This window comes from Anser cygnoides, chromosome 25 (assembly GCF_040182565.1).
Source record: "Anser cygnoides isolate HZ-2024a breed goose chromosome 25, Taihu_goose_T2T_genome, whole genome shotgun sequence".
Taxonomy (NCBI): Eukaryota; Metazoa; Chordata; class Aves; order Anseriformes; family Anatidae; genus Anser; species Anser cygnoides.
Genome location: NC_089897.1, coordinates 3,369,785 through 3,385,710, shown reverse-complemented (window position 1 = coordinate 3,385,710; position 15,926 = coordinate 3,369,785). Strand labels below are relative to the sequence as shown.

Here is a 15,926-nt window from a genome sequence, read left to right as displayed (position 1 = left end):
CACCCATGGGTGCCCACCACCTGCACCCAGCATCCCGGCGGGTCCAGCAGCCGCGTCCCTGCAGGTGGAAGCTGGCGGAGAGAGCTGGGGGCCAGAGGGATGGAGGAGCCCGAAAGCAGCAGCGTTGGGGCAGAGCGCGAGCTCTTGGAGAGCCCCTGGTGAGCCCGTGCCGAAATAGGGTCCAGAATGGTGCCGGGATAAAGCAGATCCCAGAAATAGCCACTTGATTCCCTTCCGCTCGATGTAAAGGGGAACTCAAAGGAAAAACGTGCGGCAGGGCAGCACACAGCGCCACTGCCCAGGCCCCTGCTGGGCAGCGCAGCCTCCGAAACCCTCGGTATCCCCAGGGAGCGGAACCAGCACCAAAGCTGGGACAGGTCTGGATGGAGGCAACGGCATCTCCCACCTGCAGGGCCCACGGCAAGGAAAAAAACACCCCAAACCCCCCAAATCATGGGCAGGGGGATACGACCGCCCCCAAAAGCATCCCACAAGGGGCACCGAGTGCCCAGCGTGAATTTAGTCCTCGGAAGAAGCCAGGCATGTCCGCGATCCCATCAAACAGAAGCGTGGATGCACTCGCTCGAGTTATCCAACTCCCTAAAAACCCCAGCCCCAAATTCACGAGGGGACATAAAGGGGGCACCAGGGAAGAGCCCGTACCTAAAAGCATCCAGGTAGATTCCCTCCAAGGAGGGTTACGCTGAAGCTAATGCCTAATTTCTTTTCCTAAGTTATTGAAATAACTTCCTGAATGACCCAGTTCTTTAAATCTTATAACTTTTCCTCCCCCCCCCCCTTTTTTTTTTTGTTTAAAGAGGTGGGAAGGAAAAAAAAAATAAAGGGACGAAAATTGGAAAAGTTTAATAGAGGGAGAAAAAGTCTATTAAAAAAACGCAGGCAGCCCGTCTCGGGGGAAGAGTTGAAATATTGAAGAAAGGAAAATCGCTTCTCCGGCTGCAGAGACAGAGGAGGAGAATAGAGCGGGCTTAAGAGAAGGAGCCGCGCACTTTTAATTGAAAAGAGGGAGATTCAAATGAAATATCCAATATCCCCAGTTAAAGAAAGGAAGAAAGACGGACCCTGGCCGCTTTGCTACGCCGAGAAATTGCTAAAGCACTAACTTTTCTTTCTCTCCCACTGCCTCCTAAGTTATAGGAGAGAGGGATGAGAGAAAGAGAGAAAAAAAGGGTCTTTCATAGACGAGGAACTCAAGGGAATGGGGAGGAGGGTGGGAAGAGAGAACAAGTTTTATTCATTTATTTTATTTTATGAGATGAGTTAAAAATAATAAGAAAAGGCCGAGTTTTATAATGTCAGTGTTTGGAAGCAGCAGCAGAAGGGAGAAGAGAGGGGGGAAAGCAACTAAGAACAGAAGGGCCAGCTCCAACCACCCGCCGCACGAGCCTCTCTCCCAACGAGATTCAATTAATTGATAACAAGAGGCATCAAATTAATTTTTCAAGGATGTTAGATTTTGATGAAGGAAAAAATCTCTCTGATTTTAATCGGGGCGGCGTTTAAAAGGCATAAATGAATATCCCTTTCTAATCATCTGAGGCGCCGAGGAAGCACCAAGCGGTTAACGTGAAAATTCAAATCGTTTAATTGGGGGGGGGGGGGGGGGGGCGGGGGGGCCGGATGGGGGAAGGGTAACTGGGTTTTTCTTTTAAAGAGCTTTATGAAGAAATTATTTTTAAAATGATTTCTTTCAAGCATCCTTGCTCCCCCCCGCCCCGAAACACGCACACTCGTAAGAACACATCTCAGAGGTTTTTTCCTTTGAATAGAGACCATTCCCATCACAATCTAATTAACAAAAATGATAATGAATAGGGTGGGGAAGAAAAAAATTCACAGGGAAGAAAAAATACTCCAAGCTCCCAGGAAAAAAAAAAAAAACACACAGGAGGAGAACCCGGCTGATTTCCCAACACGCACAGCTCGCTGTCAGAACCGCTCCGCGCCTCCACACGGGACGAAGCCTTTAAGATTCGCAGCCCAAGCGCGCTCCTTCCTCAAAATCCTATTAAAATAATTAAAAGCACCTCCCATCGCTGCTCTTCCAGGGGAAGAGCTGGCAGCCCAAGCCCCGGAGGAGAGCAGCGTGCGCACCCACGTGCGTGCGCACGCCCGCCCGTGCACGCGTGCGCGCCCCGCAGCCTCGCACCCGCGGCCCCGTGCGGCACCCGTGGCCCCGTGCGGCACCCACCAGCCACGCGCCGGTGTTTCCATCCACGGGGACACGCCGGCATCTCGCAGAATAAAGCCAGGCTGGGGGTTTAGGCTCTGCCTGACCGTGGTGCACGCGGCTCTTTTTGCTCGTCGCCAACACGAGCGCACGCGGCGGGGAGGCACGGACGTGGCGCACGCATCCTGCCCGCTGCACAGCCCCAGGCCAGCCTCCGGGGCACGCGCAATGCACGCCCAACGTGCCACGCACCCACCACATCCCAAACCCGAGATGTCACTCACCCAAGTCGCCACGGGCTGCAATCCCTTCCCTCCCTGTTGCGCGCCGACAGCCTGAACGCCACCCGCGCCCGCGGGTGTCCCCGCCGAGGCACCCACCTACCGCAGCCTCCAGCCGGTGCTGAGGAAGAGGAGGGCTCTTCCTCTCGGACAGAGCCACTAACAGCATCGTGTCCCACGCCTGCCTCGTGGCGAGATGAGGAAGAGGAGGGCAGGGAAGTGTCCTGATGTGTCTGGGGTTGAGAAAGGCACCCACGGCGCGGGAGCGGCACCCGGCAGCCTTGGGAACTGGAAGGGCAGCACCGGGGCGGAGGAAGGCTCCTGGTAACGGCGTGTTTATGGGGAAAATAAAGAATAAAATAAAAAAATAAAACCAGTTTGAGGCTGAGCAGGGCGAGGACACAGCCAAGAAGGGAGAAAATGAACTGGAAGCAGGCGAGAGCCAAACAGGACCAGGAAAAGGAGCACCGGGGGCGCGCGGGCGTACCGACGCCGCCAGCCCCGAGGGATGCGGTGCTGGGACACACGGCCCCGAGCAAAATTTTCCAGCTGAGTTTGCATGAAGTCAGGCTGGAGGTTGCTAAAAGTCTCTTCTGGCCTTTAAATAATCCAGAGGGTGGAAATAAAAAAACAACGCGGTGCCTATTAAATGCGAGGGAAGAACTCAGATGCTGCAAGTTTTCCCAGACTCGGTCATGTTTGTGCAAAAATTCATCCAGAAACGCTCTACTTAACGCACTCCCCGCTGCACAGTGATGCTTTCCACTGCAAGTCCCATTTCTATTCAGGAAGAGGCCTGGTTTTCATCCAGAAATTATGCTGTTCACGAGGAGAAAGAAGAAAAAAGGCGGTGGGGGGGAGAACTATCCTTGGGCATTTTCAAACTCTCGGTCTGAAGTCCTTTTTTTTTCATCCGAATCAGAGGCAGGCATGACCCGAGGCCGGCTCCCCGTCCCGCCAGCACCCCAGGAGCAGGGCTCGGCCGTTTCGAACCCCTTCCCGATTCTGTTTCTGCACGGCTCGGCTGCCCTGCACGGGCTCAGCACCTCCTGCCCGGTTCCAGCACACCCCGAAGACAAACACAGCTCCCGACAGCAGCACCGGGAGCCGCGGCTGGAGGAACGTGAGCAGGTTCAGGAATTGCCTTAAAACGTGGGAAGCAGCACCCCAGGACGGCATCGGCGCAGGGAGGGAAGGTGTGCTGAAAGTTTCGGGTGTGCAGAAGAGGGTTCAGAGGCTCAGAGCATCCCCACGAGCGGGGGAAGCACCTCCCCGCGCCAGGGTCCCCCACGCGCCGCGGTCCTTGGTGGGTGACCCGGGATGAGCCGCGTTCAGCCGCCGCATCCTCTTCGATCCTGAGCTGAGTGGGGCCGGGGAGAGCCCCCCCAGCACCCTCGCTGGGGCGCCACGTGCAGGGATGGAGCAGGAGCTCATCTCCTCTTTTCCTGGCAGGGATTGAGTCGCACCGCCGCGCTTCCAGCATCCCTCTGGCCGGGCAGGCGAGCTGGTCCCGCAGCACCACCCCCGGCGTCTCCAGACCACGCTGGGCTCCGGAACCCCGCTGCGAACCCAAGAGCTCAGCCCTTAAAGCACGCATCGGGACTCAGCACTGTCCCAAATCCCAGCAGCACTCCCCCGCTACATAAACTGGGACAGAGCTATGGAAGGACTACGGGGACTGATAGAGGCGCAATAAAGCTGTGCCAGAGGGGGTCTGCGCCCCCAAATCCCTGCTCATCGCCGGCAGCGGGTGATGCTTCCTCCTAAGAATATAAGACCCCCAAACTCATCCGGCCACGGGGTGCAAAGGCACAAAGCAGCAGCACACTGGGCACTGCCGAGGCTCCAGCCAGAAATGACCAGGCTTCGGTGGCCGAGTGCCACTGGGGGCATCCCTGGTGGCATGGGACGGACGGCGCTGCGCGAGAGAGGTGGTGTGAGATGTGTCCTCATTGCAGAGCACACCTGGAACGGTGCAGGGTTTTCTCCACTCTGCCCCTCTTTACAAAAAAAAAATAATCCTTGTTCTTTATGATATTAATTTATAATTCACTGCCAGGGCAGAGGGGGCACGGTGGGACCGGTGCCCACCCCAAGCTGGGTGCAGGCGAAGCTCCGGCACTGCCCCTGCTGCCGCAGGGTCCATCACGTCCCTGGTGAAGCAGGCAGCTGGGGCAGCCCTCGCCTGCCCCAAAAACACATCCCCAGAGGTGGAGATGGAGCACCTCGCTCCGGGGGCATTGGGCACAGTGTGTTGGGGACACAGCCCCGGCGGTGCCTTTCCTCGCCCGCCCTGGAACTGGCGGGTTTCACCCCAAAGCAGCGTGGCCGTCCCAGATCGGGACAGCCCTTGCGAGCGTGCTACTGTGGGCACGCTCAAGTGCTCCTGAGCAGCACTGGCCTTGTCACCAGCCACCCTGGGCAGGGCACGTCCCCATTTCTCCCCAGCCCCAAAACAACCACAGCAGGACAAGGGATGGGAAAGACACCGAGCCGCAGCGTGGACACCATCCAGGTCACCAAAACTCCACCAGCGACGAGCCCCCGGGTGCCCACCATGCTATCAGCCCCGCGTGGACCAACGCTCCTAACCCTAGCCGTAATCCCGCACAGAATTTAAAAGCCGTGCACCCGTCTGTCCGTGTGTCCCAAACCTGCTCTCGAGCGCAGGGCTGGGAGCTCAGCAGCGCCGGGGGCTCCTTGCGCATCGTCGCAGATAATGGACCAGCTGGCCCCGACCTTCCCCAAAGCCCCCTCTGATCCCCAAACGTTCCCCTCGGCCCGTCAGCTTTCCCTCGCTGTATTTCTAAACGGACTGCCCCCTTCGGCAGAGAGTCTTTTAAAAGGTTCTGTAACCCGGGGGGCGGCGGGGGGACGGCGCTACCTCGGGACCTTTGTGCTACCTGCGAGGAACAATGCGGCGTTTGATCCCGGACGGGGCTGCTCCGACAGCCCCGAGCTTGACCCAGATTCGGAGCGGCGGCTCCTCTTCCCACAGACAAGGGCGTTTGTTCAGGCTACAGCCCGCCAGCATCAAGGGAAAGACTTCAAGGGATTTGGAAACGGAGCCTAAAAGCGGAATCTGCCACGCTAGGTATAAATAAAAACCTGGGTTAAAAGAGGAAGCGAGAATAACCCGACCGGAGCCGTGCTGAGCAGGGAGCGAGTGACCTTTGGGGCCGGACCCGGAGAGCCCCGAGCATTCTCCAGGGCAGGCAGGGATCAGCCCCGGGACCTGTCCCGTTAACGCCGGGTCCCTGCCGCATCCCCCGGCGATGGCAGCGAGACGCAGGAACTCAGACCCGAATTTCGGCAGGGCTAAAGCCAGCACAAACCTTCCGCCTGCAGCCACAGCAAAAGAGGAACGAAGCAAACCTCGTGCCGCGCCACGAGAGGGAAGCTCAGCCGGCAATCCCTGCTCCGGGACGCTTACACACACCTCGCCCGCGAAGGGATTTTAGGACTTCTTCCCTATTTCTCTTCCCCTCCCCGCAGCAGCAGCTTTGCAGCGTTTCCCGATCGCCCGGCTGCTCCACGGGTTTCATCCCAGCCCTCCAAAACCCTGCAGAAACCGGGGTGGCTCTGCTGACCCCCAAAATGCCTTGTCCTGGTGCAGGATGCGGCCCGACACACGGCCTGCCCGTCTGCTCTCCGTTGCCCATTTCTCTCCTTTTTCCCCCCATCCCCACCTCGCACCTGCCTACAGGAGAGGCCTGGCCCCGTTCCCCCCGCTGCGAACCCAAGCCCAGCACCGCCACAAACCCCCAGCCCAGATTTCCCAGCGGGGCAGGAGCTGAGCACCCCTTTTTGCTTCCCAGCTGAGAAATCCTGGCCCTCTGAGGGGGTTCATTTACACGCGAACGCTCGCGCCGGGGACGAGGCTGAGAGCGGGGCACGGCGGCGAAATCCGGGCACGGGAGCGAGCAAAACCCAGCCCAGAGCCCCCGTGCAGAAGAGAAGTCGCATGGCTCCCGGCAGGAAGGGATTTCCCTGCAGGGAAAGCAGCCTGGGGAGCAAAGGAGAAGGCGTAAATACTTTGGAGACAATATCGGAGAAGGGCAAAGCTGGAAGCATCGTTTTATAAAAGCTGCGGCTTCACCCCTACCCAAATCCGTGGTGGCAAAAGAAGTGGGGTTTGCAGCTATGCCCGGGACAGCACATTTTCACAATCCACATTTCCTCCCACAGAAGTTACGGGACTTTGTCCCCACGCACGCTTTTATTTTCTCTCCTCCTTCCGTTTCTAATAAGCCGAATGCGGCTGCATTTGGGAATTTCCCTCCCAGCCTCAGGTCTGGCCGCATCCAGGAGGGATCGGCTGGGGACTTTGGACTCTGGGGGACGGCCGCCCACCGGCACAGCACCCCGGTGCGCCGAGCATCTCGCCGCCACCTCCTGCCCCTGCCGGGAGCCCGGAGCTCCCGTGGGAGGGGGAGATGCCCGAGATGGGATGCGGGTGGTTAAAGGTTTGGGTTTGGTTCCAGGCATCGCCGTCCTGCTCTGCTTCCACACCTCGGGGTGTGCTCCTCTGGCCGGAGCAGCCCAGCCATGACGACGGCGCCTCTGCAGGGTGGCCACCAGGACAGAGTAGGTGGCACCTGGAGGGGACGTGACACCGCCCAGGGATGCTCAGGCTGGGCCAGGCCATGGCAGGGGTTCTCTGCCCCTAACCCCTGCCCAAAGCCAGGTCCGGGGGAGCCCAAACCTGCCGATGCTCACCAAGAAGCTGCTCCAGCTAGCAATTCTTGCCATAAGCCGTCCCCTTGCCCAGAGTCAGGGGCAGCTCCAACACCCTTGGGACCACCCCACGTCCCGGAGAGCCCCACATCCTTCTGCCCATGCAGAGGGGGGGCAGCTTGCCCGTCCCGGGCCCTGCTCTGCCAAGCTGGGCTGAGGACAGTCATCCTCATCCTCGTGCCACGAGGACCCCCCAGCGTGGCCAAAGCGGGGTTATCCGTGCTGGAAACCCCATCCTACAGCAGCCGACCCACCCGGCGACCCCAGCACGCGATACCACACATCCAAGCGAGCCACGAGCCCAGCTGCGAGCCACCAGCGAGCCAGCCCCGGGCAGAACGTGCGCCACCGCCAAGAGGAGACATCCCCGGGTGGACGGGACCCGTGCGCATGCCTCGCTCCCGAGCACAAGCCCTGGCTGCAGCACGCTCCCGAGGCTGGAGGCGGCATTTATCCAGCCCGTGACAGCTTCTCCGAGGTGGTCCCCATCCAGATCCTACTACACACAGCGCAGTCCCCAGCTCGCGCGTTCACGTTAGGCAGGCAGAAAGAGCTACTCACCGCTGATCTCCGGCGCACGGAATAAACTCAGAGGTCTCGAGCGAGCCGCCGAGGCTCACGCAGGGAGGGCAGGACGGAGCCGGGCTCCGACACCCGCGGCGCGACGCTCGGCGAGGCGCACGCTGCCCCGGATGGCAGCGGGGAGCTCACGCCGCCGTCGTTTTCTCCCTCCGTTCGCCCCAGCACGGTTAAATCCCACCAGACAAACCCGGTTCTGCGAGCGCCCCGGGAAAGGTGTGTTGAAACGAGCCGTTTCGACACCGCCAGCCAGCGAGCCGCTCATCCCGGCCGATCCCTGCCGCGGCCCCCGTGCAGCGGTGCCGAGCGCGGCCTCTCCTTCTGTTTGTTTAACCGGCACCATCGGTGCCCGAGCTAACGCCCAGCCCGGGGCCGGCGTCACCCCAAATCCCCGAGCCTTTGGAGCGCATCCAGCCCCGGCACGTCGAAACCCTCGACGGCTCCTCCTCGGTGCCGCCACCACCACCGCCGGCGGCACGCGGCGAGGGGCTCGAGCCGGCCCCCACCCCTCCAAACCCACCCCCCCCAAAACATCCATAGGGGAGGGGGGGGGGGGGGGGGGGGGGGGGGGGGAATCGGGGTCCCCACCACGTACCCGAGCGCCCCCGGAGCGCGCAGCCCTCGCAGCCGCCCCGCTCGCAGCGCGGAGCCCGCGGCGCGGCCGGGAGCAGCCCCAGGCGCCCGGATCCGGCCGGCAGCTTCCCCATCGGCCCGTGCCAGCTCCCGACCAAACACGGTCACGTGGAAGAGGTTTGCCAATGAGGCAGAATAAACAGCTTTCAAACTGCCTCCGAAGCAGGGCCCCCGACGGGATTTTCTTCCCCCCTCTAGTACCTTAAAAAGGATTTTTTTTTTTTTTTGTGTGTGCGCGTGTTTTCACAGCTGCCCGCGGTTTGGAAAGCAATCCCCCCCCCCCAAACCCCGCGACCCGAAAAAAAAAAAAAAAAGTTTCGTTATTGCACCTTTCGCTCCTGATAAACGCACGCAGGATCCGCCAGGACCGGGAGAAATTTCCTCCCCCCTTCGCAGCCACCCTCCTCTCCCTGTTTCGCTAAAAAAAAATACAGATATATAAAAAAAAAAAATAAAAAACTGAAAGTGCTTTTGCTGCTGATCCGGACCCGACAACCGCGGCACAGGAGAAGGATTTCCGTTTGAGCACGAAGCAAAAAGACTTTTTTTTTTTTTTTTTTTTTGCCAACTTGCCAGGGCATGAAAGCCAGGCAGCGAGCGTCGCCTGGGGCCGGCGAGCGCCGACACCGGCTTGCTTCAACTGAGCAAACAACCCAGCTAACAACTCCGAGCACATCTCCAACGCAGGCTTTTAGGTTTTTTTTTTCCCTTTAAAAAAAAAAAAAGTGGAAAAAAAAAAAAAAGACAAGCGGATGGAGACAGGCCGTGCCAAGTGCTTCGAGCTCGCAGGGTTCATTTGTTTCGGTATCCAGGTACCGTTAGGGCCGGCCCCGTACCCACGTCTGCGCTCCCGGCACAAGGCATCGTAATCCCTTAATGACTTCCCTTCAGCTCCGTCCCCAGATCTAATCTCTGCGGGCAGGGGAGCGGGATCTTTATGAAATAAAACGCGGACGGACGGAGGGACGGGCTCTGCATCTCGCTGCGGACCTCCGAGGGAAGGTGGATTTCGCCTCTCCATTCTCCCCCTGCCCTGCCGCCGCTGCGCTCGCCGGCGCGCTTTTGTCGCGAGCATCGCGCCTCAGCGCGGAAACTTGGTTGCCAAAAGGGCTTTCAATCGGACTAGGGAAAAGTTTTAAAGGAAACCTCTCCGGCGGCGTCTCCGCTGCGCATCGCACAACTGCAAAATGCCCTCGGTGGAAGAAAAATTGGGAAGTTTTTCCAGCACCGACCACCCCCAGCCCGACCCGCAGGTCCCAGCGCGCCGCACGCGGTGCCCCACGGGGCGCGGGGATGGTTTTGTGCCCCCCCGAAAGCCGGGAGCCCCTTCCCACGCCATCCCCGTGCCGCCTGGCAGCGGGGCCGAGCTGCCGGCCAGGGAAGCCCCGGCGGGCGAGGGTTTATTTTTTGCTCTCTGGAAAAATCAAAATAGAACGAGGGGAGGTGACACCGAAGGGCAGAGGCAGGCAGCACTCCTCTCAGGTGCACCAGGGTGCCCAGAAGCTGCACCTTGTCGTGTTTTTACATCTCCTGAGCTGCCTGGATGGGTTTCCAAGGGCATTTAGGGCTTTATTCCCCCAATTTTTCCCCTCCCTCTCTGGGTATCACCACGCTCGCCCCTCCAAGGGGCAGATGCCAGCAGCTCCCTCCCGGGGTGGGGGGGCACAGCCGAGCCCCCGGCTGCAAGGTGCCCTCCTGCCCCGCTCCGGCGAGCGGCCGCGCCGGAGGAGATGGAAATGAAAGCGGACAGGGCAGGAAATTTCACGTTTCCACTTCCAGAAACGGCAGGTGACAGCGGCGCGGCGGCAAGCAGAAGGAGGGGGGGGGGGGAATCGCCCCCTGGCCCCGAGGGCTGGGAGCTGTCGGGAGGGCAGCGGGGAGCGTCCCCCGGAGCCCCCGCACCACCCGCGGCCGGGGCTGAGCGCTTCGAAAGCGCCACGGCCACGGGGGGAAAAGCGCCCCTGCCACGAACAACGAGGATTTCCCGAACCCTCCTGGCCGCCAAAGCCCGCTCTGCGGTGGGAGACGGGGTGCCAAAAGGTAGAACCGGGTGTTCCTTTTAAATGAAACGGGGATGGGGGGGGGGGAGTGAAAGAAATGAGGGGGGGGCTCGGCGTTGTCCTGCCTTTCTTGGGGAAGAAGAATGGGACGCGTCCCCGCGCGGGGCTCGCCCCCCACCTCGCCACCACAAAGGCGAAGCCGGCCCCGCACCTCCGGCCCCTCTGCCCCCGGCGGGATGGCCTAGAAGGAGCCGGGGAGGGGGGGGGAAGAGAAATAAATAAATAAATAAATAAATAAATAAGCAAGAGGAAAAAAAAAAAAACACAACTCAAAGCCGGAGCCTCGCCGCCCCCCTCCCCAGCCCCACTGCGAGACACAAACAGCCTCAAAGCATCCCCCTCTCCGGCAGCGGCAGAAAAGAAAAGCTGCCGGGCTCTCTCCGGGCAGCAACTTCACAAGTGAGTGCACTCGCATTCCTGCCGGGTTATTAGGAGGGAGAAGGGGCACGGGCCCGCAGCGGGGATTTCGGCAGCGCTGGATTTTACGGGGTGCGCTCATTCCCCGCACGCGCTCCGGCCGCTCTCCCCTGCCCGATGCGGGACCGGGACGCGTCCTCGGAGGGCAGGGAGGTGAGCGGGGCCGCTGATGTTTCCCCCCCCCTGCACACCCTCAGCTCCCCCTCCTCGCTTCCCCCCGCCCCCAAACCACAACTTTTCAGCCCTTTTCATCCCATTTCTCCACCGCTTTTCTCAGCTTTCTGCCCCCCCCCCCCAGCAAACCTGCCCCCAAAAGGCACCCGGGCGCTTCCCACCGCATCCTCCTCACCCGGCCCCTTCCCCACGGGGGGCACCCACGGCTCCCCCCGGGGCCCAGGACCCTCCAGCACCTTCCTGGGGCTGAGGGGGGGAATTTTCCACGTTTTCCCCCCAAACCGAGCCCAAGTTTGGGCTCTGCACCAGGTCACAGCACTGTTTGCTTCTCCCAGCGATGCTCAGCCCCCTGCTTCGGGCTCAGCATCAAATGGCCCTGGGGGGGGGGGAAACCCCAACAACAACAACAAAACAACAACAACTAATAAATTCAAATAAAATTAAAAAAAAAGACAGCATCTCCGAGCCGGGATGATCCCCAGCACTACTCCAAGTCCCGTCCCCCCCTCGCCCCCAGCTCCATGCCACAAAGGGCGGACGCCAGGCAGGAGCCGGAGCCACCCCAGGGCTCTGCAGCCCTGACAAAAGCTCCCCGCCTCGGCACACGAAAAATTTCCTCCCTGCTTTTCGCCAGATTTCTCCCCCCCCCCCCCCCAACGCATCCCACCCCCTCCCCTTTGCAGTTCGATTTGAGCAACCTGAAGGGGGGAAAAAAATAATATATATAAAAAAAAAAAAAGCAAAGAAAAAAAAGGGGGTAAATTTTACGAACCCGGTGATTTCTCCTTCCACCCACCCCGGGGGGCTTGTCGGATTTTAAACAAGACTCGAAGGGGGGGGGGTGGGAATTAAAAAAATAAATTCAGAGCTGGGTTTCACAGGAGCCCGAGGCTTCGCCGTGTTTAACCGACAAGCCGGGGAGGATGAAGGGGAACAAGGTCCCCGCGAACCCACAGCGAGCAGGGGCAGGGCGCCCGCGCGAGCCCCACGTTGTGCTGATTTCCCACCGAACGCCCGCTCCCAGCGCAACGCGGTGCCCGCGTAAATTTTTTAACACACAAGAAGAAATTTGTAAAAAGTAAATCCTCCTTCTGGTTCGGGTTAAAAAACAACCCAGGCTTTTTAATGCAGAAACTAATAACGTTTTTATGGTATGCCCCACAGCTTTACAACGCTCGCGGAAAAGCCAGGGCTTAACCCGACGCTAAGTTGGGTCCGACCGTGGCAAGAGGCAACCTCGGGATCCCGCGGCCGCCGAGCGGAGCCGGTGGAGCTGCCTAAACCCGCCGGGGGATCCTGGAGAGGAATCCGGACCCAAATTCCTTTAGGACCATATTAAGAGGAGCAAAATCCCAGGGCAAGTTTTTCCAAGCGTGCGCTTCGCCGCTCCGAGCGAAGTTGAGCTTTCGGGCGGCCGTGAATTATCCCTGCTCTCCCCCACGCGGGTTTTTATTTGATTTAGAAAGTGCACGGGGGGCAGGGGGGGAAGAGAAGGCGACAGCTCTTCACTTTTTTTTTTTTTTTTTTAAATGTGGAGGGGGGTGGGGGGAGAAAAAAAAAAAAAAGAATCAATCCCAAATGGCAAAAGCAAACCCAATTACACTCCACTTGTTCTCCCCTATACACACCTTCGGAACGCGCCTGCCAACTCGAACCAGATTTCCTACCACCGAAAGAAATATTCGGAGCAATCTGCTGCTAGCGCAGCACTTTGTGGAGAGCCTTTCTTTTTTCCGAGGGGGAGCGGGAGAGAAGAGACAGAGCCGCGTTTGTTCAGGACACGGACGAGGGAGAGGGCTCGGGGAAGAATAGGAGCGAGCGAACTTTGCCGGGGCAGCATCGCGCCGCGGAGCCGGGACCGCGCCGAGCGAGGCTGAGCCGAGGCGGCCCCGGGGGGGCTCGCGGCGACCCACCGAGGTTTCACCACCCGATTTTAATTTTTTTATTTTTTTTTTTTCCCACCCATTTCCGACCCCCCCACAAGGCGACGGCTCCGTACGGAAAAACTCTTTGCCAAGGCGCTCGGATCGCTGCCGTCACCACCAGCGGCAGGCGGCCCCCCGAGCCCTCCCGCGGGCAGCGGGCATCGCACCGGAGCCCCGAGCCCCCCCCAAAACCTCGTAGGAACCCCCCCAGGCCAAACCACCCCCCGTGCCCTCCCGAACAAAGGCGCACCGAAGACTCCCAAACTTCGCGGCCGGGCGCGGATTCGGGTCGGGGCGCGCGGCGGTGGCCCCCCCCCGGTGCCAAACCCGGCTCCTCCGGCTCCCTGCAACGGGGTGGGTTTTGGGTTTTTCTTTTGGCGGTGCCCGTGGGTTTTCCTCCTCTCCCTCACCTTGTGGGTTTTCTAGAGGGTTTCCCAGGGCGCCGGAGCGACGGCCGGTCTCGCTGCAGGTTGACGGGGACGGCTGCGGCTGCTTCTCCCAGCAATTGCAAAACTTGGGGCCGCTCGGGCCGCCCGACTTATTTATCTCGAGCGAGGCGAGCGCGGAGCGGCGGGGCTGGGGGGGGGGGGGGGGGCGAGTTAGAAAAGTGGGGGGAGGAAGGGGAAAAAAATAATAATAAAAAAATAAAATAATAATAATAAAAAAAAAAAAAACCAAACACAAAGAGCCCACCCCGAGCCCCCAGGAGCAGCTGGTGTTAAAGCAGAACTGCCAGCGGGGGAAGAAAGAAGGGGGAAAAAGGCGAAGCCCCAACAAAGGGAGCGCGGCGGAGGCTCGGCATGGCGGGGGCCCTGTGTGCCCGTGTCCCCCCCCCCCCCCCCGGTGCTGGGACCCCGGCCCGCCGGGGAGCGGCACCTCCGGAGCCCGGCTCGGCTCGGCACGGCTCAGCCCGGCTCGCCCCGTGCCCCCCCCATCCCCCCCGCAACCCGCCCCGAGGGGGCTGCCGGGGGCCGCCTTCCTCCTCCTCCTCCTCCTCCTCCTCCTCCTCTTCTTCCTCCTCCGCTGCCGGCCGGGGAACGCCTCGGGGGGGCGGCGGAGACCCCCGAGCCCCCCCCCCCCGCGCTGCACCGAGAGAGGGGGGCAATGGGGACCCCCCCGGGATCCCCCCCCCCCCCCATTAATCCCCCTTCCTAATTATCCCCCCCCCCCCCCAATTCAGCCCTCCCCCCCCCCCCCCGCTGCCTTTGTCCCGGCTCCGCACCAAACTTCCGCGGAGGGGGGGGGGGGAAGGGGGGAAAAGGGGAAAAAATGGGGGAAAAGGGGCAAAAGGGGGGGGTGGAAGAGGGGGGAAGGGGGGGGAAGAGGGGAAAAGGGGGGGGGAACAGAGGAAAAAGGGGGGAAAAGGGGGGGGAAAGGGGGCGATAAGGGGGGAATAAGGGGGGGGGAAGGCGAAAAAAAGGGGAAAAGAGGGGAAAAAGGGAGAAAAGGGGAAAAAAGGGGGGAAAGGGGGGGGGGTCCTGTCGAAGCTCCCCGGTGTGTGTGTGGGGGGGGGGGGGGGGCACCGGGACCCCCCCAAGCCCGCTCCGCTCTCACCCACCTGGTAGCGCGGGGGCCGCGGCGGGCATGCGGCCGCCTCCTCTTCCTCCCCTTCCTCCTCCTCCTCCTCCTCCTCCTCCTCCTCCTTCTCCTTCCTCCCCCCCCCCCCCCCCCAAAGTTCGACGGGGCGCGCCTCTAGGGCCGCCGCTGCATGGCACGAGGCTGCTGCTGGAGGGGGGGGGAACCGGCACCGGCGCCCCCTGGCGCCCCCCCCCCCCCTCTTTTTGGGAGCCCCCCCCCCCCCCCCCCTCGTCCAACCGAGGCTGCGGGGCCGTGCGGGGCCGTGCGGGGCCGGGCTGGGCTCCGGGGTCCGCCTCGTCCCGGCTCGGCTCGGCTCGGCTCGGCGCGGGCGCGGCGGCGCGGGGCGGGAGCCGGCCGCCCTACCATAGTTCCTCTAAAGCAGGTGCAGCCGCTTTCCCTGCCTGCCCCCCCCCGTGGTCCGAGGAGGAGGAGGAGGAAGGACGGGGAGGGAGGAAGGGGGGGGCTCCGTTCTGTGCCCCCCCCCCCCCACCCGCTTGGTTCGTGGTGTGAGGGATGCGGTGGGTTTGCAACCCCCCCCCCCAAGTGGGGCTTGCTGCCCCCCCCCCCGTGTGCTCCCGCTGCTGTTAATTAGCGCCCCTGGTAATTGTGGGGTTCCCCAAGCTCAGTCCCCGGGGAAAGCGTTGGGTGAGGGGCTGGGGGGGTGCAGGGGGAAACTGAGGCACGGGGGACGGGCTGGTTGTGGGGCGAAGCGCGGCCAGGGGGAACGGAGCGCGCAGGAGGTTGCTGAGCCCATTTTACAGATGGGAAAGGCGAGGCGCTGAGCTGGTAACCCCCCCAGCCCCACTCTGTTACACCCCACGGCCGCATCCAGCCAGGCAATCAGGGTCCCCAGAAACCCGTACCAGGCCACTGAACCCAAGCTCGCACCCAGCTGCTGGCCCCACACGTCAGGATTGGGCACCCGACCTCCGTGCAGCTGCTGGACGCCATCCGTTGCCCGGCCGCAGGACCCGAAACCCTTCCCCACACCCCAAAAGCACCCTCCTTTGGGTGCCAGGGCCGACCCCGAGCAGGGCAGGGGGACGCGGTGGCAGCGGAGGGGGCTCAGCACGCTGCGCCCACCCGGCAACGTCCCCACCGGGCCCACAGGGAAGGCACAACCTCGTGTGGACGCAGCGAAAGAAAGTTTTTTGTGAAGTCCCGGAGGCAGTTTGTTTCCCTAGCACTGACTCCGTGTTCTTTCTTTCACTTCTGAAGTAGCTTTTTAGACATCTCCGGGGTTTGGACAGGTGAAATAGTTTTAAAAAGTGAAATTAGGTTGAAAAGTGGTTTAATACAACCAGATTCTTTTTTTTCTTGACCATTTCATTTTAACATTTTTTTTTTTTAA

The 15,926-nt window shown here is 61.0% G+C and overlaps 1 protein-coding gene across 10 annotated transcripts in view; it reads right to left on the bottom strand.

Moving 5' to 3' along the window:
- FOXP4 (forkhead box P4) overlaps window positions 1-14,676 on the bottom strand; it is a 62,919-nt gene extending 48,243 nt beyond the window's left edge. For 4 of the 10 annotated variants that reach the window (XM_066982879.1, XM_066982883.1, XM_066982884.1 and 1 more), the window contains exons 1-2: window positions 14,556-14,655; window positions 13,408-13,573 (exon numbers count right to left, since the gene is read on the bottom strand). The gene's annotated coding sequence lies outside the window, so the exon portion shown is untranslated. Of the gene's footprint in view, window positions 1-8,383; window positions 8,536-8,750; window positions 8,772-13,407; window positions 13,574-14,555 lie in introns of those variants that run through there. The other 6 variants (XM_066982886.1, XM_066982887.1, XM_066982888.1 and 3 more) reach the window with 4 other exon arrangements.
- Window positions 14,677-15,926: the final 1,250 nt, after the last annotated feature.